An 8,490-nucleotide genomic window follows, 5' to 3' on the forward strand; every position below is an offset into this window, starting at 1 on the left:
TTTTGTCTTTATTTATGAAATATGTGTAGAAACACAAACCTTTGAATGTTATGGCAAGAAATCATCAACTGACAGACACTTCATCCTTTTAAGTGTTTTGGTTTACAAAGCTGACTGATGATACAGAATTTCAACAATTGTCAGCCATCTACTATAAGAATGGAAATCCATTTCTTCACTATTATGGTTTCTTATTTTAATGGCCAAATTTCCTGGATTTGATCATTGTAACCAATTCAGCTTCATTTAGGAATATCGCATTCTTCATGCAGCACATTTTATGGTGTCTATTTGTGTTTTCAATAGCAATACACATTTTGGAGTTTTAAGCAAAAAGAACCATGAAATATCTTCCTTCATTTCTGCTCCCTAGAGGATAACCTTTATGAGGCCAAGAATTTTAATTTCTTCATTGGTTTATCACAAATATTTGGCACATAGTAGGTGCTTAAGAATTATTTTATTGAATAAATAAATTTATAAAAGTACATATGCCACTTTTAGGGGGAAATTAAATTATTTCAGCTATTAGCCTTTGGAGTTACAAGATTCTAGATTAGATTCCCAGCTCAGTTTACCAATTGTGTGACTTGGGTCAAATTCTTGGGGTCTTGGGAATGGGATTTCCTCATTTGAAAACTGGAGGTGACATCTAATTTACAAGGTAGGTATGAGGAATGCCAGTGAAGACCCAGCCCATAGGAGGGCTCTGAAGTGTTAGCTTTTGCCCATCTGTGGATCTCAAAGCACTTCTCAAATCTTAGTTATATGGACTAGGCAGGTAAAGTATTATTCTCATTTTGCCCATGGGGGAAAATGAGAGAGGAAAGACAGACACAATTGGCTAAAGACTTTTTGGAAATCTAGCTATTTAGCTCCAGTTAACAGTTGGCTTTCCTCCTTCTCTAGGCTGGCTAGTGATGACTTGGAATTTAGCATACTCTTTGGGGGTTTGAGGGAGGTGATTATGGAGAGCTTCTTTAACAGTTCCTTGTGTCTTTGTTGTAACTTTCAGTGGTGAGGAGGGAACCATGGGTTACCAGCCCGGGACTTGAGATTCTACCCATCTGGTAGTGGGTGGGACCGTGGGGATTGAAAGAAATGATATGAGAGCAAATGACGACATGCTCGTTGACTTTAAAATGTTATTAATAGCCTGCTGCGTTGGTCACAGCAATTTCCATTGCAACTTTCCTCTGGAATTCCTTGGATTGGGAAATAGCAGCTTCAAAGTCTCCTTGCTTAAAGAAAACTGAGACTGACCTTTCGCTGACAGTGTGTTTAGGGGTTTGGAGTGGAGACTAAGCCAGTGACTCTGGATAAACATCTCCATATTGTGGTGTGAGCTTGTGTTGCCTTCCCTCTCCATGCTGGAGGGGATTCTGGGCGTAGAGGAGGCTGGAAAGGGAGGATTTGCCCATATGTTTGCAAGGCAGACTTACAGGCCCCAGAGCAAAGCCCCAACCCCAGCAAAAGAGAAACACATATGTGCTGCATATTAAACTCCTACTAGGATGGGGGTGGTGTGGGAGAGAGGAATGCAGAGGGACAGATAACAGAAACTTTGAATTGATATTTCCTAGGGAAGCTGGGTTTGTCTGTCTCCAGCATCATCCTTGCACTGGCAGCATGACTGCAGAGAAAGAGCAAACTGATGAGTCTTGGCAGAACATTTCCCATTACTCAGTTTTTGCAAAATATGGCTCTAGACACTTGTATGTGGTGGGAAACTCTCTCAGCAATCACTTAGATGCCATTAATGCTCCATTACTACATCTGTTTAAAAGGCTCCTGTTTTTAATTGTGACACATTTCAGACAAGATGCTTTAAGAGCATATTGAATAAAAATGTTCCTAGTTATGAAGGACTGGGGCAGTGAGGGTGACTTGATTCTTCCATCCTGTTATTACTCAGGTGGAATTGGCTACAGCTGACATTTCAAGAACAGAGTGGTGTACTAGTGGAAGAAACCAGGACCAGACAGGGTCCAGGGTGGGGAGATGTCAGTCGACCACATGGATTTGGGGAGGCCCACGCAGAGGATCCAGAAGAAAAGAGAAAGGCACACTAGTGTGAGATATAGACAGGCGTCCATATCAGCAGGGGTCTAATTGACAAATTAGGAGAGTCAGCCAAAACCTTGACCATGAGGTTCTAGGCATTCATTCCTCCACAGCAGAATCCCAGCCGACAAAGTGGGCTTTGAGCCCTGCCCAAAGCCCAGGGGTAGGCAGAGCTGGACTGTGGGTTCTGTGAGGCAGGGCCTGCTCTTATGTCTATGTCTGTATCTGGGTGCCAAGGGTAGTGCCTGATATGAACATGCATGCACCTAATGGTTAGTGGATGAACAAATGGAAGAAAACAAAGCAAAAGCCAAGCTAAGCCTTCCAGACTGAGTTAATCCTGAGCAGGGCAGGCAGGTCAGGGGTGGGTAGGTGTGCAGGCACTTAGGATAATGATAGCCCATATATCTGAGGCAGCAGACTCGAATAGGTCCATATCCCACCAGTGAGCAGGCTGAGGTTGAAGGACTATATGCTGTCCATGTCACAACTGACTCACGAACTGCAGAAGGCAAAGCTTTCCATTGGAGAAAGGCATTCATGACCTCATCCCAAAGGACTGGCAGAGGTTGACATCTATAGGTGAGCTTTGGAGGTATCTCTCTGGAGGGTGTTTCGTTCCCTTATTTGACATCCTTCTTGGGGCTACAACTCTATCAATAAATACACAAACACTCAGGTCAAACACACAGCATTGTAGATTTAGAGAATTTGAAAGCTGGAAGGGGCTTTAAAGACCATTTAATCCAACCTCATTGTCATACAGATGAGGAAATTGGGACCAAAAGATAAATGACTTGTTGAACAGGGTCTAAGTGTTTTCTCTTTTATTCTATTTGTTTTCTCAGCTTTACATGGTTTTTGTTTCATGTCTTGCCCCTAATAGACTGTGAGTTCCTCCAAGGAAACTATTTTTGTAATATCATGATCTCAAATACACGTGGCATAATTTTATGGACAAGGAGTCTAAAATACAGCTGTTGGCTGACTGATGGAATGAGTGAGCGCATACATAAAAGAGGACATTTTTTAAAGGGCAAGTGAGTCGTTTTGAAAGTCTAAAACCCCGCGTAATGAACAAGCTACTGAGCCCAGAGAGGTGCTCCTCCTCTCAGGCATGTTCAATCTTCAGGATTCAGAAATTGTTCTGAGTAGAAGTTGTATTTCAGGTAACACTGCCTCTGCTGCCGGGCCTGGTAATGGAAACTTAATGGAGATGGCCCTGGGGGGTTATTATTTCTCAAGACAAGAGGATTCAAGCCGGGACAGGAAGGGCCTTTCCATCTTAATTTACAGGGCCATGCAGCAGAATAATCATGGGTCATTCTTTTAAAATGGGGCTTCCATGTTTCAAAAGGAAAATGGGAAAATGTAGCATGGTGGCCTAACTAGCTAATTGTGTTAAGCACAGTGGCTGGAAACCAAGAGTGTACATCATCGTCACCTGCAGAGTGCCTTAAAAGCACATGCCCAAGCCCTAAACATATTTTGGGGATGGGGACTAAGCATATTAATTTTAAAAAAACTTCTAAGGGGATTTTGATGTGTACACTGCTAAACTAACCAACTGCATTAGAAGAAGAAACCAAATAATCAGAGAGTAATCCTTTGGCATCTGTCTCCGGCAAAGTGATATTTCACCTGTAAGTTTCAATTTTGAATGGTTTCCACCCACTGTCACTCCTCACTCCTCACCAGCATCCAAATAGTCTTCCTCCACTTATTAAAACTGTTCTCCCAAAGGATCTGTTAAACGTATTCATACCACACTGTAGATAACTGACAAGGCTTAATACTTTCATTTTAGGGTTAATTGCATTTTTTTCTTTGAAATAATATTAATATGACTGAAAATGCAGAGGTGACATCCATTGACTAGAGCAGGGTTTCTCAACCTCAGCCGGGCTGGTTAATTCTTTGTTGCAAGGGCTGTCCTGCTTTCTACCTACTAGATGCTAGTAGCACCTTCCCAAGCTGTCTCTAGACACTTCCAAATATCTCCTGGAGGTCAAAATTGTCCCAACTAGAGAATCAGTTCAAAATTAATATGCTTGTAGAGTTAATTGAATTTTAACTATGGTCAAAAGACGGTGACTCTAATTATGGAATTTTAAGTCTGAATTAGTTCATGGTCAAACTGTTTGGAGAATTAGAGAAACTTTCCTGGTGTCCCCAAATCTAGGCATATAGAACACTCACCTAGAAGTAAAAGTGGCTGTGAGGAAGTAAACATAACCCTGGTCAGAAGGGGCTCAGGGGAGCTGGAGGGCAGGCGAGGCAGATTCTAAACGTCCAGTCACTGAAGGGCTGCTCACTTTCTGGGGCTATCACAATACCCCAGAGTCCCAGGACACTGGGCAAAAGATAGCCTTGGCCCTACTACTCAGCCTTTCTGTAGAAACAGCCACAGTTCAGAAATAGTGTTGCTGTTTGCTGTGAAAAAATAAAACCATAAAATAATAACTCTATGAAGGGTACAGTACCATCAGGCCAAAGAGGCCTCTGCCAGGAGACATTTCTGAAGTCTGAAGGTGTGCGTAGGGGTAGCATAAATGCCATGGTTAATTTTTAACTTCCCCATTGGTGAGTCCTGAATCAGAGGACAGTGTTTCTATGGTGTCAGGCGATATTCCTGTTCACGCTGAGGTGTCACCTGACAGGCACCAGGTGAGTAATGTACAGGGTGGTGGCACCATTGTAAGCCTCTGCCACATCTCCTGAGGGCCCAGCTTTAATTACACCAGGATCCAGTGTTTGACATTTGTACTGGGTGACACTGTTCCTTCCTGCTACCTTTCCATTGTTCCACCCTCTCTTAGTTGCAGCATTCTGGCAACTGTGGTTTCACATTACTAACTCATTGCCATGGTTTCCATTTGATGTGCGATGACGTCACAGCTGATGAGGAATGGAGCTTCCTTTTCACTCTGATTACAGCCTGCTACACTTCTCTTTTCACACTCACTATAATACAGTGAATGCTCACAGTAATCAGCTCTCTTTCATATGGGTTCTGCCTTTCACTGAACATGTGATTTCCAGTTGATCATAGAACAGGCACTGAACAGAAATAAAAACTGGAGTGTGCAGGATCAGTGGTTGGCATCCAGGGGCAGGTTCGATTCATTATCACAGAGACAACCTCAGGTACAGGCATTGAGGACAAATTGGGGGAAATTACAAATTCTATTTTTTTTTATGTTTTTGATGTTTTGTTGTTAAACAATTACCAGACTTTAAAAACAAAGGGAAGTAAAAATACATCAAAAACTACTTATCATCGCACCACATAGAGATAACCACTGTCAGCATCTTCACTCATTTCCTACACTTTATTCCATACATATGTGTAGCAGAGATGGGGAATTCCTTAATGAAGATTGGGTATGTGGACATCTCCTTACACTCAGCCAGACATATACTTGTGTTTTGTTATCCATGGGCACAGAGACTTTGGCATTCTGGGTGAAGGAAGAAAGAAGAGAATATACATGGAAATCCAGGGGTAAGAGAAAAGGACAACAGAGAATGTGGCATGGGGAATGCTCTGCTGGGTCCCATTGAATGGTTCTGAACCACTGTGGAAAAAAAGGAGTTAGAAAGAATCAGATGCCAAAGGAGCCAATTTTCATGATACTCCGAGACTCAGGGCAAAAGCAGCCTTGCTCTAGTAGCCTATGGGTAAAAGAAGACACAGAACTGAGGGGAGGACTTTTCCCCTGAGTCCACCACAAACCGCCATGCAGCTGAGGCAGCCTGAAGTCTCAGGGGCATGGGAGGGATTTGCCTTTTGGATTTCTCCAATGGCATGTCTTACAGGCACTTCATATTTAGCAGATCCAAAACTTAACTCAGATACTCCTCTTGCCATATCTGTTCCTCTTGCTGTGTTCCTGACCATGATTATCACCATCACCTACCAGCTGTGTAAGCCACACACCTGGGAGTCCTCCTAGCCTTTTTCCTCCTCCTCCCATCCTCCATATCCCATTGACCATCAGGGCCTACTGAGTCTACACTCCAATTTTCTTTTAAATCTATCCCCACTGCCACTGTCCTAGTCTAAGGCAATACCACCTGGTCACCCAGATCATTCCATAGCTTCCTAGTAAGTAGACCAGCCTTCAGTCTGAGCCCTCCTCGGTCCTTCCTCCCCAGTGCTGCTGGAGTAATCCTTCTAACACAACAATGAAAGCAGGTCACTGCGGCTCAAATGATGTCAGCCGATATCATCCATGTTGCCTGGCTTTTCACAGGCATGTCTTGCAGTGCAGCCTTATAACTCTCTCAACACACCTCTGTATCCTCCTCATTCTTCGTGCTTTTATAATGTCAAGCCATGTGACACTCCCTAAATATGCCATGTTTTCTCTTTTTCCTCCTCCCCCTCTCTCATTTGCAGGTTCCCCTACTTATCTTCCTAAACACTACTCTTTTTGAAATGTTTATTTAAAGGGTTTCTTATCTTTTAAACCATCTCAGACTCCCCTGGGGATTACCCCTTTTCCTATGTTTTTATTGTAGCATCCTCACAAATTCACTTTAGTTCCTTCGCAATCTGGTGTCGCTATATATTAGTGGGACTATGTCCCCATTAACCTGTTAGATCTCTTGAGAAAAGGGACATGTCTTTTCATCTTGAGTTCCCCAATACTTAGTATTGTGCTTAGCATATGCTAGGTGCTCAGTAAATATTTGATATGTGTGTGAACGAATGAATCAATCAATCAATAACAAATGACAGACAAACTCCAACCCCCAAACCTAAAAAAAAAAATCAAAACTTTTCCCTTGCTCTTAGTGTAGATACTGCTCATCAACATAAGGCAAATTCTTCCTGCGCTTCTCAATACAGAGGAGGCGAGAACTCACAGAATCACAGAATTAGAGCACTGGCTTTGGCATGAGAACACCCCGAGTTAAAATCTGGCTTCTGCTATTTATTAGCCACATGACAGTGAATCTCCTTGAGCTTCTGTTTTGTACAAATTTAAGTTTGGCTTTGTGATCTTATTCCTCTTTGGTGCATCTGTACAACCCAACTGCTTATTCATATGACACTGCTAAAACATGCCTTGCCTTCTCCCCAACTTTTTTTTTTTTGGAGACAGAATCTGCCTTTGTCACCCAGGCTGGAATTCAGTGGCGTGATCTCGGCTCACTGCAACCTCCACCTCTCCAGTTCAAGCGATTCTCATGCCTCAGCCTCCCGAGTAGCTGGGATGACAGGTGTGCACCACCACGCCTGGCTAATTTTTTGTACTTTTATTAGAGACAAGGTTTTGCCATGTTGCCCAGGCTGGTGTTGAACTCCTGAGCTCAGGCAATCCACCCACCTTGGCCTCCCAAAGTGCTGGGATTACAGGCATGAGCCGCCACATGAGACCTATTACTACATACTTAATAGGGTTGTTATGAGGATGGAATGGTGTATTTTAGGTGAAGTATTTAGCATAATACCTCGTGCATAGGAATTACCCAATAAATGACAATTGTCGTCATTTCTTTTGTTTTTAGGTTTTATTTTACTATTGTGTCATCCAATCACTGGAAACTTCTTAGTGTCAAACACCCTTTTAAGAGTCTGTACACATATATACAAATTTTACAAACAATTGCAAGAGTTTTACACAACTCCCAAAGCAATTTCATGGAATCCATGTTGAGAATCTTCACACTAGGAAGCAGAAGAGGAAAGGAAGACATATCATTCAAACTGTATTTTGCTTTTTGGAAAAAAAAATCTGAAATATAATTATAAATTGTCAATCACTAGGTGAAAGATCACAGATGCATCTGAATTTCTTAATACCTCTGGCAAAATGCCATCAAACCAAAATACCTAAGAAAGTTGAGAGGTTTGAAAAATTTAGCCCAATGACTTACTTATCCTAACTTTCTGGTGGATCCAATTTGCCCAACAGTTGTACCCTGGCCAGTGGTTCTAGTGACAAATTTTGGGATAGATAATGTCCATGGGAATTCTTTAACCATAGAGTGACCTGTGCTGGCACTATTGAAAGACATAGCATAGGAAGATTTTTAATACACGTATACCCCGAAACCTCCTAGAAAATCCTAGAGACTTTCTTTCTTACACAAAGAAGAAGTTACACAGTGTAAAGTAAGTGTGTTTCTGAGAGTTAACACATTTGTTAGAAAAACTCAAAAAAAAAAAAAAAAACTGGGCATTATCCCCAGTCTTCTCCTGTTAGCTGGGATTAGTGTACGACTAGTGGCTGGAAATGCCTCTTAGACACTGACAACATGGCAATCACAGCCTTATCAGTGCTTGCATTTCTAATAGAATTTACCAGGCACCAGTTTGTTTTATATCAATACAGGGATGCAGAGTTTTTCTTTTTCAATAAATTAATATTTTAAAATAAATGCACAAGGGGTTCTCATGATTTGATAACTATGGTG

The 8,490-nt window shown here is 42.0% G+C and overlaps 1 long non-coding RNA gene across 1 annotated transcript; it reads right to left on the bottom strand.

Moving 5' to 3' along the window:
* Positions 1 to 2,380: 2,380 nt before the first annotated feature.
* LOC129529520 (uncharacterized) lies at positions 2,381 to 4,807 on the bottom strand. The gene is made up of 2 exons (XR_008675062.2): positions 4,264 to 4,807; positions 2,381 to 2,717 (listed from the first exon to the last, which is right to left on the bottom strand). It is a non-coding gene; the product is annotated as an uncharacterized lncRNA (long non-coding RNA).
* Positions 4,808 to 8,490: the final 3,683 nt, after the last annotated feature.

This window comes from Gorilla gorilla, chromosome 1 (assembly GCF_029281585.2).
Source record: "Gorilla gorilla gorilla isolate KB3781 chromosome 1, NHGRI_mGorGor1-v2.1_pri, whole genome shotgun sequence".
Taxonomy (NCBI): Eukaryota; Metazoa; Chordata; class Mammalia; order Primates; family Hominidae; genus Gorilla; species Gorilla gorilla.